Source organism: Chrysemys picta, chromosome 3 (genome assembly GCF_011386835.1).
Source record: "Chrysemys picta bellii isolate R12L10 chromosome 3, ASM1138683v2, whole genome shotgun sequence".
Classification (NCBI taxonomy): Eukaryota; Metazoa; Chordata; order Testudines; family Emydidae; genus Chrysemys; species Chrysemys picta.
The window spans coordinates 46,427,625-46,449,293 of NC_088793.1; the positions used below are offsets into that span (position 1 = coordinate 46,427,625).

At 42.1% G+C, this 21,669-nt stretch overlaps 2 long non-coding RNA genes across 2 annotated transcripts in view; both read right to left on the bottom strand.

Annotated features, from left to right (window-relative positions):
- Positions 1-21,264, bottom strand: part of LOC135982216 (uncharacterized) — a 170,192-nt gene extending 148,928 nt beyond the window's left edge. The window contains exon 1 of the long non-coding RNA XR_010599460.1: positions 21,163-21,264. This is a non-coding gene — a long non-coding RNA (uncharacterized LOC135982216). The remainder of the gene's footprint in view (positions 1-21,162) is intronic.
- LOC135982217 (uncharacterized) lies at positions 820-3,991 on the bottom strand. The gene is made up of 2 exons (XR_010599461.1): positions 1,663-3,991; positions 820-1,134 (listed from the first exon to the last, which is right to left on the bottom strand). It is a non-coding gene; the product is annotated as an uncharacterized LOC135982217 (long non-coding RNA).
- Positions 21,265-21,669: the final 405 nt, after the last annotated feature.

Here is a 21,669-nt window from a genome sequence, read left to right on the forward strand (position 1 = left end):
CTTTGTTTATCTTGGCTGCATCTCCTCATTAGGGCTTTGGTTTTTAATTTGTGTTAATTTCTCTTTAATTGTAACAGCACTTCCATGTGCACATTTTCCTTAATTAAAAAAAGTTTGGCCACATTTTGGGCTGATTGCAATGACGTCAATAAGAGTTACCCTGGATTTAAATCATTACAGAATTTGGTGTTTTAGATTTAAGCTTTATAAATTGACTGATACTTTCCTTATTCTGCAATGCCAGGACACAGAGAAGTCACTGTTGACCAAGGATCTGAACCTTAAATTTTCTGCTAATCATCCTAATAAGAAATGCAAAACTGATCTTCATTCTGCTTTCACTTACAGTGCTTTTACACAAGTATATCTCCATTGACTGAAATGGAATCACTCCTGATTTACACTTGTGTAAGTGAAAGGAGATTCAGGTCCACAGAGCAAATTCCTTTTCAAAACAGGATTTGGAAAAGGTTCCTGCCCTCTTCTTCTTATGTGGCATCTCCATTACTGGAGGTTTGCAACCATGGTACAATCATCTGCTAATCTCTTTATCGATGAATAATCCTTTGATACACCCAGGATACCACATCCTCCATTCAAGATTTTTTTTTTCTGCCTTGTGTTCCTCTGCAATCAACTTTCTCTTCCAGTGCTCGGGGGTCTGAGGCTCTGAACCTCCTAAAATATGCCCTGCAAATCAAATCTCTTTTCATAAGATCTCTGACTAGCATTTGCTGAGTTCCAATCATCTCCAATACCTTTTCATTGGTTATTTGGTCTATCCATGATATTTTCAGAATTCTTCTATACCACCATACATTGAAGGATTCAAATTTCTTTATTATTGATTGTTTGAATGTCCATGTTTCACAGACATAATTTAACACAGACCAAATGTAAGTTTAAGAGTTGGAAGTTAGTCTTTAGATTTATGCCCCTTCTCATCACATGTATATTCTTCCGGAATGTCTCTTTGGCTCTTGCTATTCTATTGCTGACTTCAATATCCAATCTTCCATCTTCTGTAACAATAATCTCAATTGCTGTACATCTGTGTTGTTCACTGGAATCATGCGTGTTTTCCCAGGATCTTTGCATATCACCATAATTGTTAAATGCAAGATATAGTCCCAACTCAAAAAAGAAAGAAAGAAAGAAAGAAAGAAAGAAAGAAAGAAAGAAAGAAAGAAAGAAAGAAAGAATCCCTATTCAGCATGTGTATTCAAGCGTGTGCTTAAATGCTTTCGTGAGCCACAGCCTAAGGGTTCATAGCTAACTAATCCCCAAGCCTGACTCTCTCTTCTCCCTCCCCCCGCCCCAAAAACAATTAAACTACAACATTTCCAATATATGAAACCACTAAAGTTCATTGGGCCAAATTCTCACCTGGTATAAATCAGCATAACTCCACTGAGGTCAATGCAGCTACACCAGGTTATGCTAGCTGAGGATCTGGCCCTACATTGGTTGCTTTCTCTTTCATTAAGGGGTTTCTAAGTCTTGTGTTATTTATGTGACATTTTCAAAAATTAATCTATGTCTCTGATGTATTCAAAGGACACAAAAGTATATCCTCATACATTACTTGCATAGGAAAAGTGTATTTGCATTCAAATAAGGATTTTATCTTTGTATGTATAATAAGCTTTAGCTTCAGCTTACCTAATTAATTCCCACCAAATTTCTGTTTTCTCAAAACTACACATTTGGTTGATGTATCCAGACAGATAATCCTCCTTGTTTATTCAGTTTCCTGAAGTGATTTGCAAAAGTACAGAATTTCTGCCAGAGAAAAAAAAACTTTCTCTAATGACAACAGTTTCCCAGTAAGCACATAGTCAAATGTCAGTGCACTTTGTTAAAGCCACATTTCATTTATCAACATTTCCAATACACCAATGTCCTTGTTAGTTTCTTATACTGTATTTCAGGTATTGTGTATTTCAAGACCATTCATGGTATAAGTAAACAAAAATCCAGGCAAGTAGTGTATATTAAAAGTATAGTAACATTACTGTTTCTCGGAGTCTGAACCTGCAGTCACTAGGAGTTGAGGGTGCCCACGCATCCCATTATTTGGCTTTTACTTTGTAAAATGGAAATTTCAGAAGAGTATGTTAAGCACTGCAAACCTATCTAAGAAGGGTTTTTTTTTGTCCCAATGATGCAATCCTTTCTCTAGCAAAACCCACATTAATTGTAATGGGTAACATGCATCAGAATTTCTGCCTCCTGCGTGTGCCTTCCACCAAGATTTGTGTATCTCAAACATACCACGACTTGGTGACTTGCAGAACTGCAGTGTACTTTGGAGTCCAGGCCCAAATTAACCAATTTACAAAAGGTGCACTTGCACCCCAACCATCAGAAAAAACACACACATACACAAAACCCAACCGAGGGCCAGGAAAGGGGCAGGGCATCACCTACACTCTAAGATGAGAGCCAGTGGGCTGGAGTGGGGTCCAGGCCAGGAACCACTGCACGGTGAGTGTGGGGTGGGTTTGCTCTCCCCAGGACTTGACCTCCCCAGGGGCAGGACCTGACTACCACCTTCTGGGGGCAGGGAAGGTGGTGTCCCTCCTCCTCCTAATTGCCGTAGTGCACAGGGCCCCAGCATTCTTGAATCCTGTCGTAATAGAGTCGGATGTGTCATCATGTACATTCGATTGTGGGGATATTATGTCTGCATCATCATTTACTTAATTTTATCCTCAGGACGTCTTTTCACGCACATATGTTTTTTTTATGAATTCACGTGAGGGAGGCTGGGGGGATGGAGCACAGCTCCCCCACCTCATTGATTGCTAAAAATGTAGTGAGGGCTCCACCTCATCCCTGGCTGATGTGATGACTGCTCCAATCTATTTAACTAATCTGCTTCAATCTATTTAACTACTGTTCATATTACAAAATATTTAAGTGCCATAAATGAGATAACATTGTTATTGTTGCCAGTTTAGCCTGAGCAGTTAACCAATATTCAGGGTCTTGAATGATTGTTTCTGTTAGGAGGAAAAATGGATGATATGAGTCTGGTATATTCTTTAGTGCAATTCTGTTTATTTACAGAAAAGTACAAAAAGTCCTGTTCCTCAGAACATAAGAGGAATAAACAACAGCAGGACATTTCTTGCTCACAATTTCCAAGTGTGCCTTTCTGGCCTGTCCTGTGTCCCAAGGAGCTCTATCTCCGCTCCCTCCCAGAGCCATACACATGGCCGCTTTGTTCATGTCTCTTGGCTTTCTGCCTCCAAAATACTCAAAGCTTGCCAAATGATCCCTTAGCCCCTATTTTGTAATCAGTCCCAGGAAAACCCCAGAGACCACAAAATTAGCCCTGCTCAGGTTTTGCTATGTGGCCCAGTGCCTTGGGCAGTAGCCTCCTATTGTTTCAGCTAATACTACTTAAATTGGCTTTCAATTGCTCCTGCCCATTAGCCTGAAAGGTGGGTGCTTTAACCAGGTCTGTGATTGTCTATGGATCAAACACTCACTTGATGCCAGCAATTAACACCTTTCAGCACAATATTATTATTGTTTACCATTGTTATTGAGATCTTAAATGCACAGGTGAAGAAATTCACATCGGCATCTCAAGCTATGGTGCCATGGGAAAGAAGGGGGCTGTGAGCAGCAAGGAAGGAGAGAGGTGCTATATAGGATGTGAAGAAGACAAGAGAGATGAGGTACAGAATGGGAAGGGAAAGACTTGAAGCAATCAAGAAAGGGAAGGAAAAATATATGCTAAGATTTTCAAAAGTGACTAGTGACTTGGGGTGCCTCCAGTTTTGTGTGTTTGACTTTAGACTCTTTAAGGGGACTGATTTTCAGAGGGTGGGTGCTCAACACTTTATGAAAATTGCTCATCTATAAAGGTGCCCCAAATTGGGCACCCAAAAATCAGTAGTCACTTTTGAGAATCTCAGCCATAAGATGTCAAGTATCAGAGGGGTAGCCGTGTTAGTCTGGATCTGTAAAAAGCAACAGAGAGTCCTGTGGCACCTTTAAGACTAACAGATGTATTGGAGCATAAGCTTTCGTGGGTGAATGCCCACTTTGTCGGATGCATGTAATGGAAAATTCCAGGAGCAGGTATAAATATGCTGGCAAGAATCAGTCTGGAAATAGCGAGGTTAGTTCAACCTGGGAGGGTGAGGCCCTCTTCTAGCAGTTGAAGTGTAAACACCAAGGGAGGAGAAACTGCTTCTGTAGTTGGATAGCCATTCACAGTCTTTGTTTAATCCTGAGCTGATGGTGTCAAATTTGCAAATGAACTGAAGCTCAGCAGTGTCTCTTTGGAGTCTGGTCCTGAAGTTTTTTTTGCTGTAAGATGGCTACCTTTACATCTGCTATTGTGTGGCCAGGGAGGTTGAAGTGTTCTCCTACAGGTTTCTGTATATTGCCATTCCTGATATCTGACTTGTGTTCATTTATTCTTTTACGTAGTGACTGTCCAGTTTGGCCAATGTATATAGCAGAGGGGCATTGCTGGCACATGATTATGCCAGCATATTTATACCTGCCCCTGGAAATTTCCATTACATGCATCCGACGAAGTGGGCATTCACCCACAAAAGTTTATGCGCCAATACATCTGTTAGTCTTAAAGGTGCCACAGGACTCTCTGTTGCTTTCAGCCATAAGATGGAAGCCCATGGAACCCTGGAAAAAAAGACAGCATAAAGATAAAAGGGGATTGGATGGGAAGAAAGCAATAGATAAAGAGAAAAACATGGAAATAAGATGGGTGAAGTGGGAAATGAAATGAGAAAGAAAAACAGATCATTATTTTTTTTCCTTTTCTTATTGATATTCCAACATTCAGACTTGTATTTTAAGAGTAGGTAGTAATATATACTTTATCCACATTTTTATATGTAAAAGACAAATTATTGTCTATATTGCTGACCCTTTCCATTTCTTTAGTGTTATCTATTTGCCGAGAGGACCAGAACACATAAGGCCAGCCAGATGTATTTTCTTTATGAAGCAAATTGTCAGCACTAGTTTATTAGTAAGCGAAATAATCCAGTCCTTAGGAAGCCAATACAAGCTCTTGCTCCCTGTATTAAATATTTCCATTTGCTGACAGAGCTGATTGGCTCATTTACAGTCTTTTGTCAGACTTTCCAATCAGCTTCAGAGAGACAGGGAACACTACAGCTCTGAAAAATCAAGTGAATGTGTGTGTGTGGGGGGGGAATCTTGTTTTTGAATCAACTTTTGCTTGCTGCCTCTTCAAATAAGGAAATGTGCAGCACAAAGTGTATGCTGGCCAGTATCCAAATCACACTATGAATCCCTGGAATATATCCCAGTATTTTAATCTGAGGAGGAAATGCTTGGAAAGGAGATGTTACAGGTCTTCCAAGAGGGAAAACTATTCAACTGGGGAGGGGGAGGGGGGGAGTGAATAAAACTCAGACTAAGGAAGTGTGCAGCTGGTGCCTCTGAAAGACTACTTACACCTGCTGGTGATGAAACATCAATAGGTCAACTGCCTCACTTATTTGGATCCAACTTTTCCTACATCATCACAACACACACATCCAAGGCAACTTGCTTTCTCTGCAGAAATCTAGTGAGCCCTGGCATGCCTAGAAGTGATGCTGGCACATTTAGGCACCATCTATACAATTTGAAAAAGCCACCGACACTTTTAAAGCACTTTTACTTCCATTTCTTAAGTAGCTAAATGAATTGGGATGAGAAAAAAAGTATTCAGGGTTAACAAAGTCTAACTGCATCTGGTGTTACATGGAAGCAACAGAGCAGCTTGGGGAAGAGCAAAGCTTCTAGCAGCTGTTGCAAAAACAGAGCAGACAATTAAGATTCCAGCTGCAGAGGGAGAGAAAACATGTAATCTGGTGTAATAGTAATAATCAAGTACAGTGAATTTGAGGAAACAGAATTGCCTTTTGCTCCCAAATTAGACTATATTCTAGACGAGAGAAGAACAACTAATGATGTGTGAATAAGACGGAGTAATCAGCAGTGATTCTGGATGATCTGGTGTTTTCCCCCATCTCTCTGGCCATTGCACAGCCTTCCCCATTATGAACTTAAGGGCTGACCTCCAGGGCTTTTGCAAGTGACAGAAATTCAAAGAGGAGTCACTGTGTATCTAGGCTCCAAGTTCTATTTTTAGGTTGGGAGAAGATATTAGGTTTTGCTCTAGGGGTTCAGCAACAAGCCATGGAGGTCATCTTTCAGCTACAAGTGTCAATGCCCTCCTTACCAAAACATTTTTCAGTGGCAAACAAACTAACTTTCCTCATCCTTGTCCTCCCTGCCACCTCCTTCATCCCCCTCGGCAACAAGTGGCACAATTCTGCCCCTTGAGCTGCCAACCCTCCTGCAAATAATCTATGACTCATCTAACAGCTTCCAAAACCATCCACAACTTAAACCTCCACATCAACAATGCTAGTTACAAGAATGATCTGTATCTGAATATGTAAATAATTGATTAACAGATACAGTGCCAGTAAGTGGCACTAAAGAATAGGTAGCATACTGGGTTTTGTAGGACTAGTAAACTTTAAATAATAAAGGGATGGGCTATTCTACCCATTTCTCCCTTTTTGGGGGGTCCCTTAAAAGAAAGATTTTGTGGTGAAAGTATGAATAACATCTCCAGCCCAACACAAATAACTTCTCTTTTTGTCAAAATGACAGTTATTACTGACTTTGATGCCATCTAAGAGACTGGCAACAATGCGTGGCGGAGCAGGGTGAGGGGGTTTCTTCTAAAAAACCCCATCTACAGATAAAGGGAAAGATAACAAGGGGCTTGTTAACTGTGTTTAATGTTCTCTCTGGGTTATATTAACACCTTTGGCCCCATTTGTTCCATCCAAATTAATACAACAGACAGCAGATCAGTATCACAGGTGGGATAGCTCAGTGGTTTGAGCATTGGCCTGCTAAACCCAGGGTTGTGAGTTCAATCTTTGAGGGGGCCACTTAGGGATCTGGGGCAAAATCAGTACTTGGTCCTGCTAGTGAAGGCAGGGGGCTGGACTTGATGACATTTCAAGGTCCCTTCCAGTTCTAGGAGATAGGATATCTCCATTAATGTAATAAATGGCCAAATCCTGGTCCCACTGACTTCAGTAGTGTTTAGGAGCTGTCCCAAAAGAGAAGATTCCTAGTCCCCTGATTTAATGACCAGATAATAGTCCATTACTGATAAGTTAGATGGCAGCATTATGGATAATAGGCACAGATAAATGAGCTTCTGAAATCCAGAGATCACAATTCAACTTCTGCTTTAGAAGCCAACTGAAAATGGATACACTGATTTCCTCCCAATCTCTGTTAGTTGTCCATGATTCAGCATGATTGGCCTGAGGAGAGAGAGACAAAGTTGAGGTGCAGCTTGAGGAGCTGTCTGAGGAAGCCTGCACAGTTTTGCACTACAATATGGTCCTGGTCAGGGCTACAAATCCTTCACGCATATCTGATTCACACTCAAAAATATACACCAAAAATTTAAAAACAGGTAACCTTCCATTGAACCAACTACTGGGGACAGTTAGAAAGAAGGGTCTAAATTCAGAGGTGCACATTACACATTGGGTATAAATTAGTCAAAATGTGGATGTATGTGTGAGAAACAGAGAAAGCAATACAGTAGAGCTTGCATTGATTTGGTGTGAATTCAGGAGCTGTTCAGAACAATTGTACTTTAGAAGTCAAGGGGTGAATAGCAGGAATACCAACATATTAAAGAATATAAAATAAAGGCCCTGATTCAGATTTTACACCAATTTTATACTGATGAAACTCCATGGACTTTAGTGGAATTACTATGAATTTACATCACATTAAATAAGAGCAGAATCAGGCCTTTTCTTTTCCACCCTTCCGTTACCTGCTAATCATTCTACAGGTCCTCCTACCTCAATGTAGGCTGCTCCCAAATTTAGTCTTACTATTAGAAATCAATGGGGAAATCTGCTTACAAATTGATTGCATGATATGGCCCATAATTATGAAAAAGGCCAAAATATTGATTCATTCCTTAGATCTTCTGAGAAAAATCACAGAAAGTGTAGCTATAATTAACTATAAAGAGTTGAAGAGTTTTGCTTCTGTATTAAGTAACAGAACTCTGGAGACATATAGATTAGTTGATGCAGATAATTGTTTTATACCATTATAAAACAAACATTTTGTGGTATTATAAGTTTACACTTGAGCTTTTCAGACCTAAACAAAGATCTTTAGGAATATATAAGGAAGCACATAGTGAGTTTTCCCAAAGATGAATGAGCTAAAATGATAAAGAGATGATACATAGGATTAATTGATTAAAATAATTGTTTTTCCACTAATTTTAGAATTTTAGTAAAAGAAAAATAAACAAAATCAAACTAAGGTTCCTTTTATATTCCCTTTTTGTATATAATTATTGTAGGACTGTTTAAAGTTAGACTTATTTTCTAGAACATAAAAACAACAAAAACAGGTGTATCTATTAATCTGGGTTATTGGGTGAAATTAGATTCCTCAGAGAAAGCAATTCCAAATATAAGAACAATCATCCTGCGGTGTTTGGCTTTAGAAACTGTTATGACTCACTTGTTTTCTGTAGACTGCATCTTCAAATTTCCAAGACTGTGCTTCTGTAACCATTTTGAAACGTGAGGTTCAATAGAGATATACACACTATGCTCTCAGAATTTACATTCTTAATGTTTTCTTAATCTAGACTAAAGCCATTTAAACTGAAAGCATCCTTTTGCTCTGTCTGTATGAAGAAACATAACACATAACAAGAAAGGCTCTGATAAATTAAACAAATGAGAACAAAAAATTAATAATTCTGACATTACAATTGTTAGACATTTACTTTGGATTACTGTAAACTATAGAAAAGAACGACACAATTCAGATATTGAGCAGTCATCCACTCTGTTCATTCATTAGCAATATGTGAGGCTTGAGAACACTAGGATGTGATCCCATTTTAATTCTTATTGAAATTAAAAATCAATTGATCTGTGATGGACATTAGTTTCAGTACAGCAAATATGAAAAGCTTCACACCTAGCAATTGATGTCTGAATTAGACCAAATTAAAGGATTCGGTATACTTGATTATGCCACTTGTCAATAAAACCATAACAAGCCACACTGAAAACTGCAAATGAGTAACAGTGAAAGAGTATTATGAAAATTGCTAGAAGATGTGAATGATAATGGTATTATTACCCCTTTTGACCCAAGCAGTTAGCCAAAGTTCAAGACCCTGCAGTGGTTTCCATTAGGAGGAGAAATTGATGATTGAGTCAGGTATCTTTGATGCAATCCTGTTTATTTACAAAGAAGTCCTGTTTCCCTGAACACAAGAGGAAACAAATAGGGGTAGTTTCTTTGCTCACACCACCAAGCCCCTTTCACCTAGCACTCTCCCCTTTCACCCAGCACTCTCTAGGCCTTTCTCAGCATCATGCTCTCAGTCTCTGTTTAGGCGATGTCTGGTATGTCCTGGCTTTTTCTCTATATCTGTTTCTGTGGTGTTTCTCTTTCACACACATACACACACCCCTCTTCTAAAAACAACACACAGCCAAGCCCCCTCCCACATAATTTGAATTCCATAATGGTCTCACACATCCCATTTCTTCAGGCCATAACATGTGCTTGTATTTGGGATTGAGGCCTCTATTGTTACATAAAAGTATCCTTTTCTTCTGTCTGTATGAAGGATTATAACACATACCCTAACCCTAGCTGCCATATTTGAGGTTGGGAAGAAATGTCCCCCTGGGTCAGACTGGCAGAGACCTTTCCATATTGAGTGTCTACCTCTGGCTGAGCTATTTATTTATTTTTGTTGTTGTGGGAAACATTTAGCCAAAACAGTTCAACAGTTTCTGAGAATGAAGTTAGGGAAAATACATTTTGCCCATGTTAAAAAATTCTGGTCACCATTTCTTTCAAATTCTCTGGTACAGGGTTTCTCAACCCATGAGTTGGGACCCAAAATTGGGTTGCCAGAATGTTTCAAAGGATCACATGGCAGCTCCTGAGGTTCCCGTCCCACAGGGCTGGCTGGGTCGCCTCCCTGCTCCAGGCACTGCAACATTTAGGATCCTAGTGCCACTCAGGTTTGGCCCAGCTATCATGATCATGGGCATCTGGGTAGGCCAAATATGAGTGAGTAGCACTGCAAACACACGACCCGGGTAACAACTCCACTCACACAAATTTGGTCCAGTCAGGGGGGCAGGGCCAAGCTAGAGCAAAGCTGCAACCCCAGAGGTTGCAATGCCCAGAGCGGAGAGCCAAGTCCCGTCAGTCCCACCGCACTGGAGCTGCAGGAGCTGCCACTGTGGGGTGAGTGCCAGGTAGGAGCCAAAGCCCACACACACTCACCCACCCTGGAGGGCAAGACCCAACTGAAACCACCTGCGGGCCTCCACCCCTGGACTATTTACTGGGTTGCAACATGCCATAAACATTTACAAATAGGTCCTGAGCCCAAAAAGGTTGAGAACCCCTGTTCTGACACACCTATGCTTTGTAGCAGGGACATAAAATTGGGGATAGGGGTTTTGTTAGAGATGTATATTTTGCCATGAAAATCTGCACAAATTTGGCAGAGTTATAAGGTCTTGATAAATCACATTTTCTATGTGCTCAATAGACTTATTTGATTCTAGACGCTAAATTCCCCAAAGATTCCATCTGAACTGATCATGCTCCAACATAGGCCTGAACAGGATTTTCCCTGCAATTGTAGATCTGCTGTGGGCCAATCAGGACCTAGGGCCAGGGCCAGGCACCTGAACTGAGAACAGGAGGACCATCTGTCCTGTTCTCTCATTGACCCACCTGCTGGAAGAAGTTTCCTGATCCAAATATAGAGGACGTGGGGAGGAATAGATTGGGACAAGGAGCCTTGGTGGGAAGGGGGACACAATGTGACTTGAGGCTAGCAAGGGGACAGAAACTGGGCCTGAGACAGAGTGGTGGAAGACAGAGTGGCGAGGCAAGGAGAGTGGGATTGGGAGCCGGGGCTGAGACTGGGAGCTGGGGAGAAGTAAGGTAGGGGACTGGGAAACAGAAGATTGGGTGGGAGACTGAAATTGGACAAGGAGAGAGGGGTAGACTGGGAGACTGATATTGAGAACAGTGGGGCAGAGGAAAGAAGCTGAAGAGGGAGGGGAGACAGATCTGAGATGAACTGGGTGCAGGAGAATTGGGACTAGATGAGAGGAGAGTTTGGGACCAGGAGCTAGTGGTGATGGAGCACATGGGGGGGGGGTAATTTTGGGTGCCCCGTTTGAAATTCAAGACCTGATTTTTCAAAGTACTTAGCATTATATATATATGTTCCATTCTATGCATCCGAAGAAGTGGGCTGTAGCCCATGAAAGCTTATGCGCTAATAAATTTGTTCGTCTCTAAGGTGCCACAAGTACTCCTGTTCTTTTTGCGATACAGACTAACACGGCAGCTACTCTGAAACCTAGCATTATATAGCACTTTATGTTTAAAGAATAGCTCCCATTGATTTCAATTGCCCCTGAAACTGCTCAGCACTTCTGCGTATCAGAGAGTCTCAAAGCAGACAAACAGAAAATGAGAAACAATTAGTGAACACCTATGAAAAGTTTGTTCTAAGTCCCTTGTCCAACTTTACACGCAAACTCTATAGCAGAAGGGTTATCCCACTCTGCAGGGCAGCATTCAGTTGACTTTACCACGAGACCATCCTTTATCTTCCTGCAATCCCCTGATCCATTCACTTCACACATGCCAATCCTCCCTCAAATGAGACAATTACTTTTGGGTGGGCTTAGACCCATCCATCCCAGGATCTGCAATAGGTACACACCTTTCCACTTTTGCAACAAATGAAGCAGGGCTCCCACAGTCAACAGCCTCCTTTCACTTCATAGCTGTAATTCATACCGAGAGCAGTTCCATCTTATGAATTGAATGAGACAGGGATCCTGTGGAACAAATAGTGTGTGATCATGTAATTAAAAAGCAACAGAGGGTCCTGTGGCACCTTTGAGACTAACAGAAGTACTGGGAGCATAAGCTTTCGTGGGTAAGAACCTCACTTCTTCAGATGCAAGATGCATGTAATTAAAGACTGCATCAAAATGCATATGCACAGGGGGCTGAATTAAGGCAATCTTAATTCTGGCATTTCCTATTTTTTAAGCACTTGATTTTGCAACCTTAATTATGTTCTTTTAACATTGTTTTGTGTGTTGAGTTATAAATATTTCAGATAGAAAGATAGATAAGGAACATGAATCTGCTCTTAATTGCGCTGTTAATAATTATAAATTATCATTAATAATTCCTCTGAAGTCTTACATTGAGTTACATCAGCATAAAATAAAGTGTTAGCAAGAGCAGAATCAGGCCCAGGTCATTTTAATCTCATGTAACCTGGCCTATTTTTTGGATAATGGCTGAAAAAATTGTGGTACTTGGTCTTCCTCTATAAATCTGAACTATGCTGAACTCTTTACTCTGAAATGCTGTTCAACTTGGTGTTAAAATTTTCTTATGGTTTCTTGGTTGTGTGAGAAAGTAATTCCTGGATTCATTTGATCTTGTTTTACACCTCCCAAGGATTTAGGTTTTCTGAAATTAAAACTCTTCACAACATGTCTGTGCTTCTCTAAGAAGGCAATTCTGGAATTTTCAGCTGCAATAGAATTTCTACAATATGACTGACCTTGTTCTCATCTCAAGCTAAGATGACCCTCCATGGGGGTACTGTTAAAAATAAATAAGCTAAACATAGTCATGGCGTAAGCAGATCCAATTCCATTTAATTCAGTGGGTTTACACTTTGGTGGAATTACATCAGAAATATTTTGACCAATTTCTCATTTGGTTTCCTGGTCAAATTTTATTACAGCATTGTATCCCACCTTGATAGAGCTATAATATGTTAAAAGAAAAGAGATACTGGGTATATTTAAAAGATGAAGAATGTTTTACGGTCATTTTTAAGAAGATAATTTAAAATTTGTTCCAAATGAATGAGCTCAAACTATTAACAATAAAAAATATAGCTAAATACCAGTCTAAACAGGAGTTTAAAAGAATCAGTTAAATAAGAGTGTTTGCTCTGAAGCTCACTGACCAAATGAAGTCTTCTGTGTCCTACACAGAAAAGGTTGCTCTGATCAAGATAGATACTGTAGTGATAGGTGCTGAAGTGCAATGGCTAGACAAACGTCCAGTGTATTAGCTTTTCATCCCTGATGAAGATACCCAGATATCCAACATTGTTACATGTTTTACCTTTTTTGGCAGGGGAGATGGGGCACGAGGGCAAGGGGGCAAATGGTTCATGGTCACACTGTCAATAGTACCAAAGTGAGTGTTTAAAATGGAGCAGCTTTTTTTTCTTTTGGGTCTTCCACAAGAACCTTGGAATGCCCAGTCACAAACAATTTATCTGGAATTAGCCTGATGGGAAAAGAAGTACTCCCCTCTTGTGAAATAATATGGGTCTCAAGATTCTTGGCAGTAGCTGTTGTCAGAGTAAGTCTGCCTGTAAAGCAAATCCCCAGCTATGGGACCAATCCTATAAGATGCTGCATGTCTCCTGTGAGGTGCTGAACACTCTCAACTCCCATTGGTGTGATTGGAAGTCAAGGGCACTCAGCAGCCTCCAGGATCAGATACTAAAGCAGGGAACCAGCAGAGGTGGGAACAAAAAAAATGTATATAGTGGAGCCTGCTGATCATCAGTGTATTCTTGTTTTTGTAAAATTGCCACCATTTTTCAGTAGTTGGATTTGCTGTTCCATAACTTTAACCAGTTGGGGGATTGAATCAATAGTAAAAGGTAGGTAACATCTGATTAATTCTAGTTCTTTCCAGCCAATTTATCCTGGGGGTAACTGGGTTTTTCCTGCTTAATTTTAGTTACTGCTTTACTCTAAGGTAGTACAGTATTTACTATCTTCCCTTATGCATATAGAGCCTAAGGTCAGCCTGACATTGAGGGATAATGACAGATCATTTCTATTTCAACAAAATTGAACTGACCTGGTTCCGGGATGAACTGTACCTTTGACCCCTTGTTCACTATCTCCATGGACACCCCTTTCAAGTGACAGGCCCAGCACCTGCACTTTTCTCAGGGCAGGTCTACACTACCCGCCTGAATCGGCGGGTAGAAATTGATCTCTCGGGGATCGAATTATCGTGTCTTGTCGGGACGCGACAATCGATCCCCGAATCAACGCTTCTACTCCACCAGCGGAGGTAGGAGTAAGCGCCGTTGACGGGGGAGTCGCGGAGGTCGATTTGCCGCCGTCCTCACAGCGGGGTAAGTCGGCTCGGATACGTCGAATTCAGCTACGCTATTCACATAGCTGAATTTGCATATCTTAAATCGACCCCCCCCACCCCCATAGTGAGGACGTAGCCTCAGAGCAGAACTCTCGGGTCCAACTGGGTTTGGCCCCTGCTATAGACTTCCCTGAGGAAGCTAAGAACAGTAGGTAAATGCAGTGAAACTGAATAGTTATTTCACAAGACAGTATTATTTATCCACAGGAATACAGCAATCAGAGAGAAAAGGGTTTACATAACAAGAGACCAAAAGTCCAACAAACAATAGTCCCAGGACTTCAAACCAAGTCTTTGGCCCAAGTCCTGACTCAATAACCCTTCAATCACAACCAAGGTCTGCATATAACCTTTTCCAGGGGACAGTAGGGGAACCGAGACCTATCTTCCTTCTCTGCGTTCCAGCAAAGGGACCCTTTAATAAGCAGTTAAGGCCTTTCTATTCAGATTCCCTGCTTCCGTCCTGAGCTTCTCCATACATCAGCCTGTCCACAGGCCTTTCCCACCATCCCCTCCCTGCATACCTGTGTTCGGCTCAGACATCCCAAAGTCTCAGGTTTTATCCTTTCTTCAGGGCCATGGCTCACAGGATTCCCCCTGGAGTTCTCCAACAGATCCCAAACCAAAAAGTGCAAACTTAAACCACTTCCACCCTTCCCAAGATAGAGTTTAGTCCTTCACAAGTCTTCCCCAATACTCTTCTGCTCAGTTGAACACCAACATCCCAGTGCTTCCTCCCTGGAACTGTGTCCCTACTTTGAGACTCACCACAGAAGCAAATGCTCCTCCTGTAACTTTTCCCAATTCTCCTCTCTCCTGACTTTTACCAGGCCTTTCTCAGCAATCAAACACTCCCAACATTCTCCTCCTGGGGCTCCCTCTATCTTACATTTCTCAGGGTATGTCTTCACTAGCAACGTTAAAGCGCTGCCGCAGCAGTGCTTTAATGTGGCTGTGTAGTTGTGGCACCAGCACTGGGAGAGGAGCTCTCCCAGCTCTCCCAGTGCTGTAAAAAACCCACCCTATGAGGGGAGTAGCTATCAGCGCTGGGAGTGAGGCTCTCACTGCTGGTGTACTGTCTACACTGCCACTTTACAGTGCTGAAACTTCCAGCACTCAGGGGTGCGTTTTCTCACATCCCTGAGTGGGAAAATTGCAGTGCTGTTAAGTGGCAGTGTAGACAAGCCCACAGTCCCGTTAAGGAAACCTGACTCCTTTCCTGGTGGACCTGCTAATTAGGGTTACCATTCGTCCGGATTCCCCCGGACATGTCCGGCTTTTTCGGGTTAAAAATAGCGTCCGGGGGGAATTTGTCAATGTCCGGACTTCCCCTCCTCCCCCCTCCCATGCAGAGCGTGCGCGCGCTTACAAAGCAGCCGGTGCTCCAAAAGCCAGAGCCAGAGCCCTGCTTGCACTTCCCCCTCCTCCCTCCTGAAACTTGACACCACTCCCCTCCTCTCCCTCCCTCCCCTGCCCTCCCTGCACTCACAGATCGCCGGCTGTTCGTCTGGAGCTCCGAGCCTGCTCCCCTCCCCCGCTGTCGAGCGCGCTGCTCTGCAGCACAGTAAGGGGGCCGGGGGCCAGAGAAGCGGCAGGGAGGTTCGGGGGGGGGGGTAGTCAAGAGACAGGGAGCAGGGGGGAGGGTTGAATGGGTCAGGGAGTTCGGGGGGGGCTGTCTGGGGGTTGGGGGGTGTAAGGTTTTGGGTAGTCAGGGTACAGGTGGGGGGGTCTCAGGAGGGGGCAGTCAGGGGACAAGGAGCGGGGGGGGTGTTTGGGAGTTCTGGGGGGGGCTGTCTGGGGGTTGGGGGTGTAAGGTTTTGGGCAGTCAGAGTACAGGTGGGGGGGTCTCAGGAGGGGGCAGTTAGGGGACAAGGAACAGGGAGGCTTAGGTAGGGGGTGGGGTTCTGGAGGGCAGTTAGGAGCAGGGGTCCTAGGAGGGGGCAGTCAGGGGACAGGGAGCAGAGGGGTTTAGATGGGTCAGGAGTTCTGGGGGGGGGGCTGTCAGGGGGTGGGGGTGTGGATAAGGGTTGGGGCAGTCAGGGGACAGGTAGGGGGGTAGGGTCCTAGGGGGCCAGTTAGGATGTGGGGAAGGTCTCAGGAGGAGGCAGTCAGGGGACAAGAGGCAGGGAGGCTTAGGGAGGGGGTGGAGTCCTGGGGGGCAGTCAGGGGACAAGGAGTGGGGGGGGGGGGTTGGGGGTTCTGAGGGGGCAGGAAGTGGGAGGGAGTGGAAGGGGCAGGGGCGGGGCTAGGACAGGATGGGGGCGGGGCTAGGGCGGGGCTCCTCCCGTCCTCTTTTTTGATTGTTGAAATATGGTAACCCTATGCTAATTGACGTATTAACATCCCTCCAGGTACCAGCAAATGGATTAATTGTGCTCTCCCACTCCTGTTAATTCCCCTGCCCCACCCCAGTACTATTGTGGAGGTTTTTACCCTATCAGAAACACACATCAGTAATAAGAGATGGGCCTGATTCTTCTCTCACACCAGTTTTAAACTGTCATAACTCTATGGACTTCAATGGAATTACTCCTCATTTACACTAATGTAAATGAAAGCAGAATCAGGACTGAAGATTATAAATATCGATCAAGCCAAATTCTCATTTATATTATTTAGGGAAAAACCCAGTTATTAATATGATTCCATGTTTTGCATTTTTAAACACACAAATTAAGAATTTGAAAGATATTGGGTCAGACCACCAGTTGGTGCAGTGTCATAGCTGAATCTGAACAGCTACTCCAGTTTAGATCAGCTAAGGATCTGGCCTGCTGTTTTCAAATGAAGTATAACTCATCCACATCCAAATATTATAGCTTTTACCAACAGTGAACACTGGGAGGTTGGTCCTTCAAAGAGCTCCATTCAGGTGGACTCCCGCACCTATGCAGAACACCATTGAAACTAGTGGGGCAAAGTTGCAGCAGGGATTTCATTCCAGGATCAGAACACATAGTCCTATTTAAACCCCACTCCAAATGCATATAATGCACTTGCTAAAGGTCTCCTTTTGTGCTGAAACTTTAGATGCTTCATCTCAGCAGAAAGGTGATTTTTTTTAAATGAGCAAAACTCTTCAACTGTTTTTGAGTTCTCACACTGAAATAATCTGCTTTTTCTGCTGCAAAAGAATTTAAATTATTTTGTGTGCATGTTTTACCAATATAAACTGTCATTCTTTCCATACAGATTACCCCAAAGATTTCAGTTGTGCCCTACGCCAGTGTTTCTCAACCTGTGGGGTGTAACCCATATTGGATTGTGCATCCATCCTGAATTATTTCCAGTTGTTTGGTTTTTTTCATAGATTCTGAGACCAAAAGGGACCATTGTGATCAGCTAGTCTGACCTCATGTATAAAGCAGACCATAGAACCTTCCCAAAATAATTCCTAGAGCCCTAGAGCATATCTTTTAGAAAAATCCTTTGGCCTTATCTTTGGCAGCATAAACAGATTGAGCTCCTTCAATATGCCTACACTGCAATTAAAAACCCATGGCTGGCCCATGTCAGCTGACTCAGGTAAGGGGCTTGGGCTTGCGGTGGAACTGGACACAGTATTTCAGCCATGGTTGCACTGTGCCTAATAGAGAGATAAAATAACCTCTCTACTCCTACTCAAGATTCTCCTGTTTATGTGTCCAAGGATCACATTAGCCCTTTTGGCCACAGCGTCACACTGGAAGCTCATGTTCAGCTGATTATATACCAGCACCCCCAAAAAAATTTCAGTCACTGCTTCCCAGGAAAAAGACCCCCATTCTGTAAGCATGGCCTACATTCTTTGTTCCTAGATGTATATATTTACATTTAGCCATATTAAAATGCGCATTGTTTGTTTGAATCAGCTTACCAAGTGATCTAGATCACTCTGTATCAGTGACCTGTTTTCTTCAGTTTTATCTCTCCTCAGATTTGTGTATCATCTGCAAACTTTATCATTGATGATTTTATGTTTTCTTCCAAGTCTTTGATAAAAATGTTAAATAGCATAGGGTCAAGAACCAATCCCTGCAGGACCCTGCCTGAAACTCACCCGCTCAATGATGAGTCCCTGTGTACAATTACATTTTGAAACCAATCAGTTAGCCAATTTTTAATCCATCTAATGTGTGCCATGTAATATTTATATCATTCTAGTTTTTTTAATCATGGTATTACCAACACTATTACCTTTATCAACCAAACTAGTACTCTTATCAAAAAAAGATATCAAGTTAGTTTGACAAGATCTATTTTACATAAACATTTAATTCTTTATTAATCATATCCATTTTGTTGCCCAGTCACCCAGTTTTGAGAGATCCTTTTGTAGCTCTCCGCAGTCTGCCTGGGACTTAACTATCTTGAGTAGTTTAGTGTCATCTGCAAATTTTGTCACCTCACTGTTTACCCCTTTTTCCAGATCATTTATGAATATGTTGAATAGGACTAGTCTCAGTACAGACCCCTAGCCTAGGGGACACCACTATTTACTTCTCTCCATTGTGAAAACTGACCATTTATTCCTACCCTTTGTTTCCTATCTTTTAACCAGTTACCAATCCATGAGAGGACCTTCCCTCTTATTCCATTGACAGCTTACTTTGCTTAAGAGCCTTTGGTGCAGGACCTTGTCAACAGCTTTTTGAAAATCTAAATACACTATATCCACTAGATCTGCCTTGTCCCACATCCTTGTTGACCCCCTCAAAGAATTCTAGTAGAGGTATGATTTCCCTTTACAAAAACCATGTTGACTTTTCCCCAACAAATTATGTTCATTTGTGTGTCTGACAATTCTGTTCTTTACTATAGTTTCAACCAGTTTACCTGGTACTAAAATCAGGTGTAGTTTCTGGGATCACCTCTGGAGCCCTTTTTAAAAATTGGCATCAAATTAGCTATCCTCCAGTCATTTGGTACAGAAGCTGATTTAAATGATAGGTTACAGACTAAAATCAGTAGTTCTGCAATTTCACATTTGAGTTCCATCAGAACTCTTAGGTGAATATCATCTGGACCTGGTGACTCATTACTGTTTAGTTTATCAATTTGTTCCAAAACCTCCTCTAATGACACCTCAATCTGGGACAGTTCCTCAGATTTGTCACCTAAAAAGAATGGCTTGGGTTTGGGAATCTCCCTCACATCCTCAGTCATGAAGACTGATGCAAAGAATTCATTTAGTTTCTCCACAATGGCCTTATCGTCCTTGAATGCTCCTTTAGCATCTCAATCATCCAGTGGCCCCACTGATTGTTTAGCAGGCTTCCTGCTTCTCATGTACTTTAAAAAAAAAATTTGCTATTACTTTTTCAGTTCTTTTGATCTCTTGTGTTCCTGGGCATTTTCTTGACCAGCTTCAAACCAGTTTTGTAGGTTAGCTGGAGAGGAGAAAAAATCTCTAAAGCTAATAGTCCTGGCACTGTTCCTTAACAACTCTCAAGCTGTTGCAGAAAGGTGGCTTATCTTTGCCATTCTTTCCTTTCCCGCTTTTCGTTTTTCAGAAAGCACCCTCTTCTGTTAAATCAATGTAGTGATCCAGAAAACATCTCACAAACTAGGTCAATTTACAGTATTAATAAACTATTAGAGAGCAGCTCCAAATCCTTCAATATCTCCCCCCATTGACGATGAATGGAACAGGAGTATCTCTGAAGCACCATAGGAAAGTTCTCACACCTCCTTTTGAGAGAGAAAATCTGCCATCATGTTTTCACTCCCTTTGACGTGAATCACCTCCTTGTCATCATCTTGGAATACCAGACTCCATTTTAGCAATTTGACATTAGATACTTTCCACATGAGAAACATGCTCCTCCCATCTCTAATTAAAGATATAAATACGAGCTATATATGTCAGGGCAAATTCCCCCATCCCAATACACAGGATATCAAAACGTAGCTAGGGCTCCCTGAAGGCCAAAAGGTCAAACAAGAAACTCATAGAGAACCTCTGCCTCCCCTGACATTAATTTAGACCCATATATTCACATAGTAAACAAAGCAGGAACCTGACCAGCACAGAGTATTCATAAATTATTAGAGTCCAAATCCATCACACCAAGTAATTCAAAAGATTTTTTAAAATAGACATCTCTTGATTTTGCTGGAGAAGCAGAAGTAACTGCTTTTGCTCAACTTTTTAAGTGCTAGCAATATTTCTGTGTGCATTGTGTTGTGCTGACCAATCCTGACAAATACTACTAAGGAGCAAATTTTTAACCTTCTTGAGGATTCTTTAAAACAAAGTAACATTCAGCAGCAGTGCTGTTATTCAAATATATACTGGTGGTGCTACAGCTATGTCAAGGCTGCTTCCCCACTCTGAACTTTAGGGTACAAATGTGGGGGCCTGCATGAAAACTTCTAAGCTTAACTACCAGCTTAGATCTGGTCCGCTGCCACCATCCCAAAGCTAATTCCCTTCCCTGGGTAGCCTTGAGAGACCTTCACCAATTCCCTGGTGAATACAGATCCAAACCCCTTGGATCTTAAAGCAGGGAGAAATGAACCATCCCCCCATCCTTCCTTCCACCAACTCCTGGTGGATCAAGATCCAACCCCCTTGGATCTAAAAACAAGGAAAATCAATCAGGTTCTTAAAAAGAAGGCTTTTAATTAAAGAAAAAGGTAAAAATCATCTCTGTAAAATCAGGATGGGAAAATAACTTTACAGGGTAATCAAACTTAAAGAGCCCAGAGGACCCCCCTCTAGCCTTAGGTTTAAAGTTACAGCAAACAGAGGTAAACACCCTAGTAAAAGGTACATTTACAAGTTGAGAAAGCAAAGATAAACTAACACGCTTTGCCTGGCTGTTTACTTACAAGTTTGAAATATGAGAGACTTGTTCAGAAAGATTTGGAGAACCCGGATTGATGTCTGGTCCCTCTCAGTCCCAAGAGCGAACAACCCCCAAAACAAAGAGCAGAAACAAAAGCCTTCCCCCCACCCCCAAGATTTGAAAGTATTTTGTCCCCTTATTGGTCCTTTGGGTCAGGTGTCAGCCAGGTTACCTGAGCTTCTTAACCCTTTACAGGGAAAAGGATTTTGGAGTCTCTGGCCAGGAGGGATTTTATAGTACTGTACACAGGACAGCTGTTACCCTTCCCTTTATAGTTATGACAAGCTACAACTAGCAAAAAGAGTGGCCTCTGAGCTAGAATCAGAGTTTTCCAAGACTTGTGTAAAGCAGATTCAGTGCATTATCTAAAGAGAAGCGCTAACAGCAAAGCAATTATCTCCTGAATTACATTCAAGTTATGTATGCCTATCAGATGCTATAAAATTGGCAAATTTTATCAAGTCAAGGACACTCAATTCAAGACTTTTAG